The sequence below is a fragment of the Podarcis cretensis genome (assembly GCF_951804945.1).
Source record: "Podarcis cretensis genome assembly, chromosome: 6".
NCBI classification, from domain to species: domain Eukaryota; kingdom Metazoa; phylum Chordata; class Lepidosauria; order Squamata; family Lacertidae; genus Podarcis; species Podarcis cretensis.
The window spans coordinates 37,629,182-37,638,822 of NC_137175.1; positions in this window are offsets into that span (position 1 = coordinate 37,629,182).

Genomic DNA, 9,641 nt, shown 5'->3' on the forward strand with positions numbered 1-9,641 from the left:
CTATGGGACTTTCTCTCTTGGTATGCCCCGAGGAGGACCTTAAGGTCCACAAATAATAACACTTTGGAGATCCCGAGCGTCAAGGAGGTTAGATTGGTCTCAACTAGGGCCAGGGCCTTTTCAGCATTGGCCCCGACTTGGTGGAACGCTTTGTCACAATAGACCAGGGCCCTGCAGGATTTGACATCTTTCCACAGGGCCTGCAAGATGGAGCTGTTCCGCCTAGCCTTCGGCTTGGACTTACCCTTACCCCTTATATGGGATATGGTATATAAATTTTCCCTTGGCTTTTTTGCTGGCCCATGTAGGACCAGCATGGATAGCTGGCTCAGGTGAATATCTGATGTTTCCTCCCTTTATGGTCTTGATTTATGGGCTACTACTAAAATGAGGCTGCATTTTAAGCTGCATTTTAAGCCATATTTCAATTAACTTTTTTTCTTTTTTCTATTTTTCTATTACATTTTATTGTAATTTATATTCTGTATTAGCTGCCCTGAGCCCTGGCCGGGGAGGGTGGGGTATAAATTATTATTATTATTATTATTATTATTATTATTATTGATGAACGAGGAAACAAAAGCCAGATAGCTTAGGTCCCTTCAGTTGGTGGAACTTTCTCAGAACAGCAAGAGATGAACTTATTTAATGACCAGTAGGTTGCAACTTTCATGGTCTTGGTCTACAGTGAGGTGAGTTCCCAAGTCGCTTCCCTATCTTACATAAACATTGTCTGTGACGACATGACGATACAGCAGTGCTCTTCTAACAGGTGGCTGATACTGAAGCCCTGCCAAGAACTGCCCCTGACTATAGGACAGATAAGAAATTAGTCACATTATCCGCAGGTGTCTGAACACAGGATAAGAAATGTGGCTGGCTAATGAAAGGGTTCCAGACCCCCAAATAAGGTCTGTGCACAAGAGGAGTCTTCCACATTTTTAACTGTAAGTCACTTTCTCATGCATCCCTCCCCCCAAATTGCCAACAGTAATTTGTTTATTTCTTTATGGAAGTATTTATAAACCACCAATTCACTTAAAATATCACACAGCTATACACTATGCATTGCATTTAATTTAACTCAGCAATGTTTCAGTGTTAATATCTCATCCTGCTAGGAAATGCCAATGAATGCAGACCAATTTTATTTACACAGAAGAACTGAACTGTAGAAAACATCCCTCAAACATTAGAAGCATTGTTTGACCACTCAAAAGAGCTGCTTTGTAACTCAGCATCTGGAGGAATTGCCCAGCCAGCTCTCCTCTGGTCCAGGATCCACGTGACAGGAGATGAAAAACAAGCAATGGTTTAACCTATCCACCTTTCTGGACAACATGCCCTAATGTCAGCACATATTAAAAAGAGCCAGTGGCCTGTCTGGGCATAAGTAAAGATGCATGAAATGTTGTACAGTGGTACCTCGGGTTACATATGCTTCAGGTTACATACGCTTCAGGTTACAGACTCTGCTAACCCAGAAACAGTACCTCGGGTTAAGAACTTTGCTTCAGGATGAAAACAGAAATTGTGCTCCGGCAGCATGGCAGCAGCAGGAGGCCCCATTAGCTAAAGTGGTGCTTCAGGTTAAGAACAGTTTCAGGTTAAGAACGGAACTCTGGAACGAATTAAGTACTTAACCCGAGGTACCATTGTATAAATGAGGCTGTCATGAGGGTCCTGTGTGTTGTGCTCAACTTTAGGAAATGTGCAAGATAGCTGAGGGCTCTTCAAACTTCTTTTTTTTAATAAAAAAAAATCTGTGCACTCAATCACAATGGGGCTTTTCTAAAGTTTTAAAAGCCTATCCCCCACTTAAATTAAAATTATCATTTTTGGAAGCCTTGTGGGGCTGCAAAGAGCCCTGTGATGCTCTGGGTGAGCATGAGGCTTAAAAAATGTTTGAAGCAAAGGAAACATTTTTTTGGTCATTTTGGCACCTTGCAAGGATGCATCTCTGGCCTTCTCTATTGTGCTCAGGAATTGGTTGTGTGGCCTGTGCTTGATGGACTCGCATGCTCCCTAAGGGAGCAGATTTGTAGTGTGGGAGTATTCCTGGCTTAGTGCTGACACTTGAGGCCCAGGTGACCAGCAGTGCGTATTATCAGCTATGGATCTTGTCCCAACTACAGCTATTCCCTTCACTGTGGTGCTCGTTCTTGGAAGCTCACATCTAGACTATGGTAATGCACTCTATACTGGGCTTTCCTTCAAGAAGGTCAAGAGATTGCTACTGGTTGAAAATACATCTGCTGGTATATTCACAGGTGCATCTGCATATAACAACTCAACACCTATTCTGTGGGATCTGCACTGGCTGCCTATATAAATACTGCTGGGGCCAATTTATGATGTTAGTACTGATTTGGGACCTAGTTATTTGTTGCAACACTTCCTCACTTAACAAGTGATCCACACCGCACAGTTGGCCAAGTGTGTGCAAGTATCCTTGCTATCCTGCCAATCAGCCTGGCTCACTATGCGATAATGAGCGACAGGGCTTTCTCTGTTGTAGTGCACTGACTATAATTCTGTCTCCCTTGTGGTGCTGATGGCAATGATTCCACTCCCATGTTTATAACTTGTCTGTTCTACTGGGTCTCTGTAGGAGATGTGCTGTGACTGTTTAAGGCCAAAACTTTAATTTTGTGCCCCGGTATTTAATTACTGATTGGTTTTAATAACTGTATTCTATTATTGTTTGATGTGATGTGATATTGTTTCATAACACGCTGGAAACTATTTGTGATGGACAGCCATCTAGATTTTTTTTGTAACAAAATAAATAAAATCCTATGCACCTGATTCCTGCTGAATTCAGTAGGTCCCTGTTTAATGTTCAGAAAAAGTCAGAAGCCCAAGGCAATATAAGTTCCTCAACCATCATGGTTCCTTTGCCCAAGTGGATGACCCAGGAGGTTCCTCCGGTACCCCCGGTCTGAGTGGGGCGGTCAGGGAGGGGTCACTGCCGATGGAGCCACTGAAGATTCCGGCCTGAAGTCACCCTGCTGGAGTAACTCAGTCACTGGCTCCCACCCTGGCCTGGCACAGAATCTCCTGAAGTACCCATTTCTCTGTCCTCTGGTTCCCCTTGAAGTTCCATGTTCGGAGGTGCCCTGGCTCTGATCTGGTCGAGGTGTCTCTTCCAAACCAGTCCCCCCTCCAACCCTACTTCATAGGAAACTGGACCTGTACAGTGGGCAATGATACAAGGGACCCAACGCTGTCCGGGCCCATAGTTTCGGATGTACACAGTGTCCCCTGGGGAGAACCCTCTTGGAGCCCTCTGCACCACAGTGGATGGCCATTGCTCAAGAGCTCGGTCGGGGTGCACACGATCAAGGAGGGTAGTAAGCCTCCTCCCCATAAGCAACTCCGCCGATCTCCGAACGGTCACTGCTCTTGGGGTGATAAGAACTCCACTAACTGGAGAGTCCAGTCTCAATGCACTATGCGCCTAAGCTCATCTTTGGTCGTACGGACCATGCGTTCAGCTTGGCCATTAGTGGCTGGTTGAAAAGGAGCGGAACGAATGTGGCGGATTCCATTCTTGGTTACAAATTCCTTGAAGTAAAAGCGGCCCCATTATCACTCACCAGTGTGTCTGGCAAGCTGTGTGTCGCAAATAGCTTCCTGAGTGCGTTTATAATCGCTCTAGTGGACACGGTTGTGGTTGGCACTGTCGGAAATCAAGCCTATATCGGGAGTAACTGGCAACACTCCCAGGCACCCGGCTTGGTCTCCTGTTGACCTCCCTGGCTGCATTCCCCAGCAAGATCCAGGCTAGGTCTCGATAGGCGATTCTTCTCAGCGTGGGAAGAACACACCCCCTCCCTCCTGCTCTCCCGGCAGGGAAAAGGAGATAGACAGAAACATATTTACATGCTTTTATTCCTGTCTTTGCAACATTACAGAAAACATGACTGCTCTCTTCAAACTCCAGCAGTCGAGTGACAAAAACTTCCTGTACAAGAGCAAGAGGAAGAGCTCATATTACACTCTGAGCTAATTTCAGTGCATTGCCCTGTGAATTGACTGTCCCTCTGTTTCCCACGGAACAGTCCCAACATTCCATCATGTGATGTTTTCAAGCTAGCAGTTTGCAGCTGCATTGCATCCATATCGTAACAGGCACCACCCCGAGACACTTGGACTGCGCTCCCCCCGCACTCCTCTTCCTCCGCCATCTGATTTTAAAATCCATAGGATTGTACTGAATGAGGGACTGTGGCTAGGGTGATTTGCAAAAACACATACAACATCCACCTGGTAAACAGTTGCCCTGGACACAGAATTGACCTGCACCTCCATGGACAGCTGCAAGTACAAAATGACTCACAGGCTGTGCACCTGGTCCTTCAGGGGCACAGTTACCCCATTCAGGACTAGGGAGTCCTCCACACCTGCCCGCCTCCTGTCCCCCCAAAACAGTCCTTCAACCTCAATCTGTTAGCCGCCATCCATCCTCCAACCACCTCCAGACACTCACACAGGACCTTCACCGCCTTCACTGGTTCTGATTTGAAAGAGAGGTAGAGCTGGGTATCATCCACATACTGATGAACACCCAGTGCATATTATTTGTCACAGGAGGGCTGCAAGTTTTAAATGTAATAGTGGTTGAAGATCCATGTTTTTTTTTTAAAAAAAACAGCCTGTCTAATCTTTGAAGTATTTTACACACATTTAATTAAAATTCTCAGTATTTGGAAATGGTTTCATCATTTACTATGAGCATCCAGTTGTGATAGTGTGCTTTCCCCCCTTTGTCTAGAAGTAATTAAACTTTCTGACTGAAGAGCAATGAAACTTAACAACAGTGAAAGCAGAAATGACCTCTACTGTGTATGCAAGTATTAGTTTTCTAATAGGACAGCAGAACAAAATATGTGTCCTAAGCAGAGTTCAATTCCCCTGCCTGATCTTTGTTTGGGTTCCAAAAGCTCACAATGAAATGACTATCAGATGCAAAAAGAGACTAATAAGATCTATCAGCTTCTTTGTGGAACAAAAGACCATTTGCTACTTTTCAAATCTTTTTATTTCTGCCACTTTAATTACTTCACAGAAGTAAAACAAAGTGGTCACATGTGTTTTTGTTTCTGAGCTAAAAGCAATCTCAGGAGCTTTTACTCTTGGATAAAAGATGTGTCAAGAATAAATCACACATTCCTTTAAAGCCTGTGACTTCAAAAAATGAAGTTCAGATATGCAGCCTTTATAAACATGGTGCTGTACATAACAGCAACAATGACAACAACAACAAAAAATGTATACCATGCTTTATCCGTAGATCTCAGTGCAGTTCACAGCATAAAAATACAAGATAAAATATAAAATGCATAATAAAAACAAGAACAAGCCAATCCAAACCAAACCAATAATCCTCTCACCCCCTCCCTACCCTCTCCAATAAACACATTTAAAAAGTTATAGGATGTTAGTGAGCGAAAGGAATCTTCCTTATACGGAGTACACTTCAAAGTGCTGGTTATGATCCATAAAGCCTTCTATAACTTAGGCCCAGTCAATCTGGGAGACCATATTCTCCCATACAAACCTACCTGGGCTCTGAGATTTTTGAGGAGGGCTCTTCTCTCAGTCCCACCACCGTCACAGGCACACTTGGTGGGAACAGGCCTTCAGGAACTGACTGAGTTAAATCAATTCTAATGATTATCTTTCATATGTTCCTAGCTTTTTGTATTTTATCTGTGTTACTTCAATTTGTGTGAGAGCTGCTGTTAGTCCCGGTCTGGAGAAAATGTGGGATATAAATAAATATAATAATGATACCACATAAGATCATTGGTCCATCTAGTGAATGACAGCAGTTTTCCAGAGTTTCAGATAGGATGTCATGGATTGAACCTTGGGTGAACTATGGCTCTTCCCAAAAATATACTGTACTGTGTGTGATACTATGAATCACACAAAGTCTAATTATGGGACAGTTATACTTCCCAAAGTGCAAAGCTAAAACTAAGATGAATTAGAACATTCATTGGATGAAATGTCTGCTCATTAAAGTTCCTCCTCTTCCTTTCTTTGAAGGCTAATTTGGAGTACAACAAGCTAAGCTGTGAAACATGAGAGGAGGTTTGTGAAAGTGGGTGGGCTTTCATTTTGTCCAATCTACTAACCACCGGCATTACGTTTTCCTTCCTTGCACAGCTATAGGGGATGGGGCAGCAACCGGATTATTAAATAATTGTCGGAAAGCATGTGCAGTTGTTTTGCAGTAAAGGTTACAGGGTCTGCCTAGATAGGAAGCCATCTGGGAACCATATGCAATGTGCTCTTTTGAAGACAGGTGGGATGAAAGGACACCAAATGCAAATAATGAGTTTAAACAAGCAATATCTTTGCTGCACAGAATGGTTTCTATTTTTGATGGAAGCCATAAATCCACAAGTATACAAAGCAAAAGAAACTCATAAGCCTGCTTTACAGGCAGGTGGAACAGTTTTGAATAGTCTTGCATGCTAAAATAAAAATAGAAAATAGAGGCTAGCTAGCTCCCACTCCTTGTTATGTTGGTTTTCTAACTTCTCGTTGTTTGCAATAAAGAGTTGTCCAAAGTGGCCCAGTTCATTCAGCCATCCTCAGAACTCTACTTACTCATCCTCTGCTATTTTTATAGATCTGTTCAAGACTCCATTCCCAACTAAAACATAGAAATCAAAATTAAACATTTGACTTTCTTTCTTATTAAAATAGAAGTTATGCATTAACAATGTTTAATTTTAAATATTACATCCCCAGTATCATCTTTAGCCAAGAGAACAGCACAGGAACATGTAACCTTTTAATATGAAATATAATTTTCTTACAACGTCAGCATGAGAGGAAACTAGTGAAGCCAACTGCATCTGCTCCTGTGTTGACAGTTAACTATATGCTAAGGAAGAAAAGAATATTCACAGTTCATCAATTCCAAATGTGATGTTAGTAGGGCGCTTAAAGAGGTCAGGGTTTGTGGGCAGGTGGAAGTGTAGAAAAAGTGTATAGAAGGATGCATTTGAGGAAAATGGGGAAAAGTTGGGTGGGGTAACAGAACACTCAAACAGTGAAATAACCGCTTAGCCAATATCCAAAGCAGTGTTCTCAACCATGTATTATTCTTTACTCCTAGAAGAGAGATGAAGTTGGAGAGGGAAAGAGCAGGGCAAACTTTTTTGTAGATTAAAGCATTAATCAGTGTGCTTTGTACACAGGTTCTTGCTCCTTAACCTATTATTTTGTACTTGATGATGCTTATTTGCTTTAAATAGAATTGAGGAATATTTTTTTCTGTTAAATAAAATAGAATTTGGTTGGTAGAACCTTCCAACAGCTGTAATCCTTCAAAGCTTCCTAAATTGCAATAATCTTTTGGTTTATTGTAAAGTACACATTTATTAAGTCACATCAGTAATAAGTGCAAGTAATTATTTAAGAGGTTTTCAAGTGGGATGAAACGTGGAAAGTTCCAGACACTTTGTTTGAAAGAAAGAAAGAAAACTTTTGAATACGGCAGAAAATAAATACATTCAAAAACATATCTCATTTAAAGAAATATTTAAATACATGTGAAGTAGATAATCTGTTTATCAAAACTGATAGTTCAACACTTGCTTTAATTTCCAAGCACCCTTGAAATTTTATAAAACAAACCCAGATGTGGTTTAACCATTTAAAAAATGTTTAGGGGTACTCTCTCAAAATGTTATAGTTCAAATTGGGAAAAATATATACGGTAAATGGACAAAAGTACAAAGATTCGCAAAATGTTTAGGGGTATGCATCCCCCTGCATGCCCCCAGAAAAAAAGCACTGGATTTAACGATTTCAAGAAAGCCTTCCTGATACTGAAAATCAAATTACAAATGTCAGAAAAGAACATTAGCAACCAAAAAGACAATAAAATATATCTGACCACTTGTTAGAATAACTTGCAAAGCCTAAATATCTCCAGCTTTCAAACCTATTTTTGTATATGTGCTTTCCCAGCAATTGTGCATTATAAGACAGAGGATTATAAACTATTCCCAAGATTTAATTGAGATCCCCCCTCCCCCTGCTGCCAGTCCAAATCTTTTAAACAATAATTAATTCCCTGAAAAGGAAACGCCAGTCGAAATATTTGTGCAAGCCAACTTAACTGTGATACTAAATCTAGTCACTTGTTTGGACAGTTACAGCTTGCAGATCTTGTAAAGATTTTGAGAACCATTTCTGTGAATGTGTACCTCCACCCTGTGACCAAAACCTTGTACTACATCACATTGTTGTGTCATCTTTGTTATGGAAATACAGTGGTACCTCAGGTTAAGTACCGTATTTTTTGCTCTATAAGACTCACTTTTTCCCTCCTAAAAAGTAAGGGGAAATGTGTGTGCGTCTTATGGAGCGAATGCAGGCTGCACAGCTATCCCAGAAGCCAAAACAGCAAGAGGGATCACTGCTTTCGCTGTGCAGCGATCCCTCTTGCTGTTCTGGCTTCTGAGATTCAGAATATTTGTTTTCTTGTTTTCCTCCTCCAAAAAGTAGGTGTGTCTTATGGTCTGGTGCGTCTTATAGAGTGAAAAATACGGTACTTAATTCGTTCCAGAGGTCCGTACTTAACCTGAAACTGTGCTTAACCTGAAGCACCACTTTAGCTAATGGGGCCTCCTGCTGCCGCCGCGCCGCCAGAACACAATTTCTGTTCTCATCCTGAAGCAAAGTTCTTAACCTGAAGCACTATTTCTGGGTTAGCAGAGTCTGTAACCTGAAGCGTATGTAATGTGAAGTGTATGTAACCCGAGGTACCACTGTACTAATCCTGATCTGTATATCAAGTAGGGGTATGCAACAGCTCTGCCTGTACCCCAACTGAGGTGAACTAGGATGATTCTGGCCGGATTCTCATATTCCCAAATCAGAATGCACTGTTAACAATGCTCTGTTGCCTCATTTGTTCCAGAAAGTTAAATGCAGGACTTCCTTTCCCTTTCCTGAAAAACAAAACTAAGCTGACCCGGAAAATGCTCAAGAGGGGAGGAGGTGGAGAATTGAGGCATCATCTGACAGGTCTAATTTTTATTTTCCCAGTGCATCCCAGTCACAGTGATTTGGAGGAGAAATGTTGAAGTTGAAGTAAGCAGTGTTGCTATTTACTTGGGTAGCCATCATTCTCCAAGATTTGGCTCTGAGAGCAGGGCATACGTGGCAGGATTAGACTTCGGAGAGAGCCAACCTCTTTCCCAATTTTATTTTTCCCAACAAACAGTTAAAAATCATAGCACTCTCTCTTTTTTCTTCATGAAAACTGCTTCCAGGAAGTTAGGGTTGGGTGGCAAAGGAAACAAAAAAGGACTTTTCCAGATTATTATTTTTTAAAAAAATGAAGGTAAAATCACCTAGCTCCTAATAGCCGTGAGAATTACTTGTCTGAGCATGGGCAGATTTCTTACCCAAGGGCAATCCCTCATATCCAGTTTTCAAATTGATTTCCCCAAGATATTTAGAGGCCTGAATGCTTTTCTTTAGCCACTGTCTGCTGTAGCAATCTACAGAACAAGGAAGTCATATGATGATGGTGAATGGGCAACCTTTTTGTCCCTGTAGGCCACATGAGAGGTGTGCATTGTTGGTTGGAGATGTTGGTTTCTGCT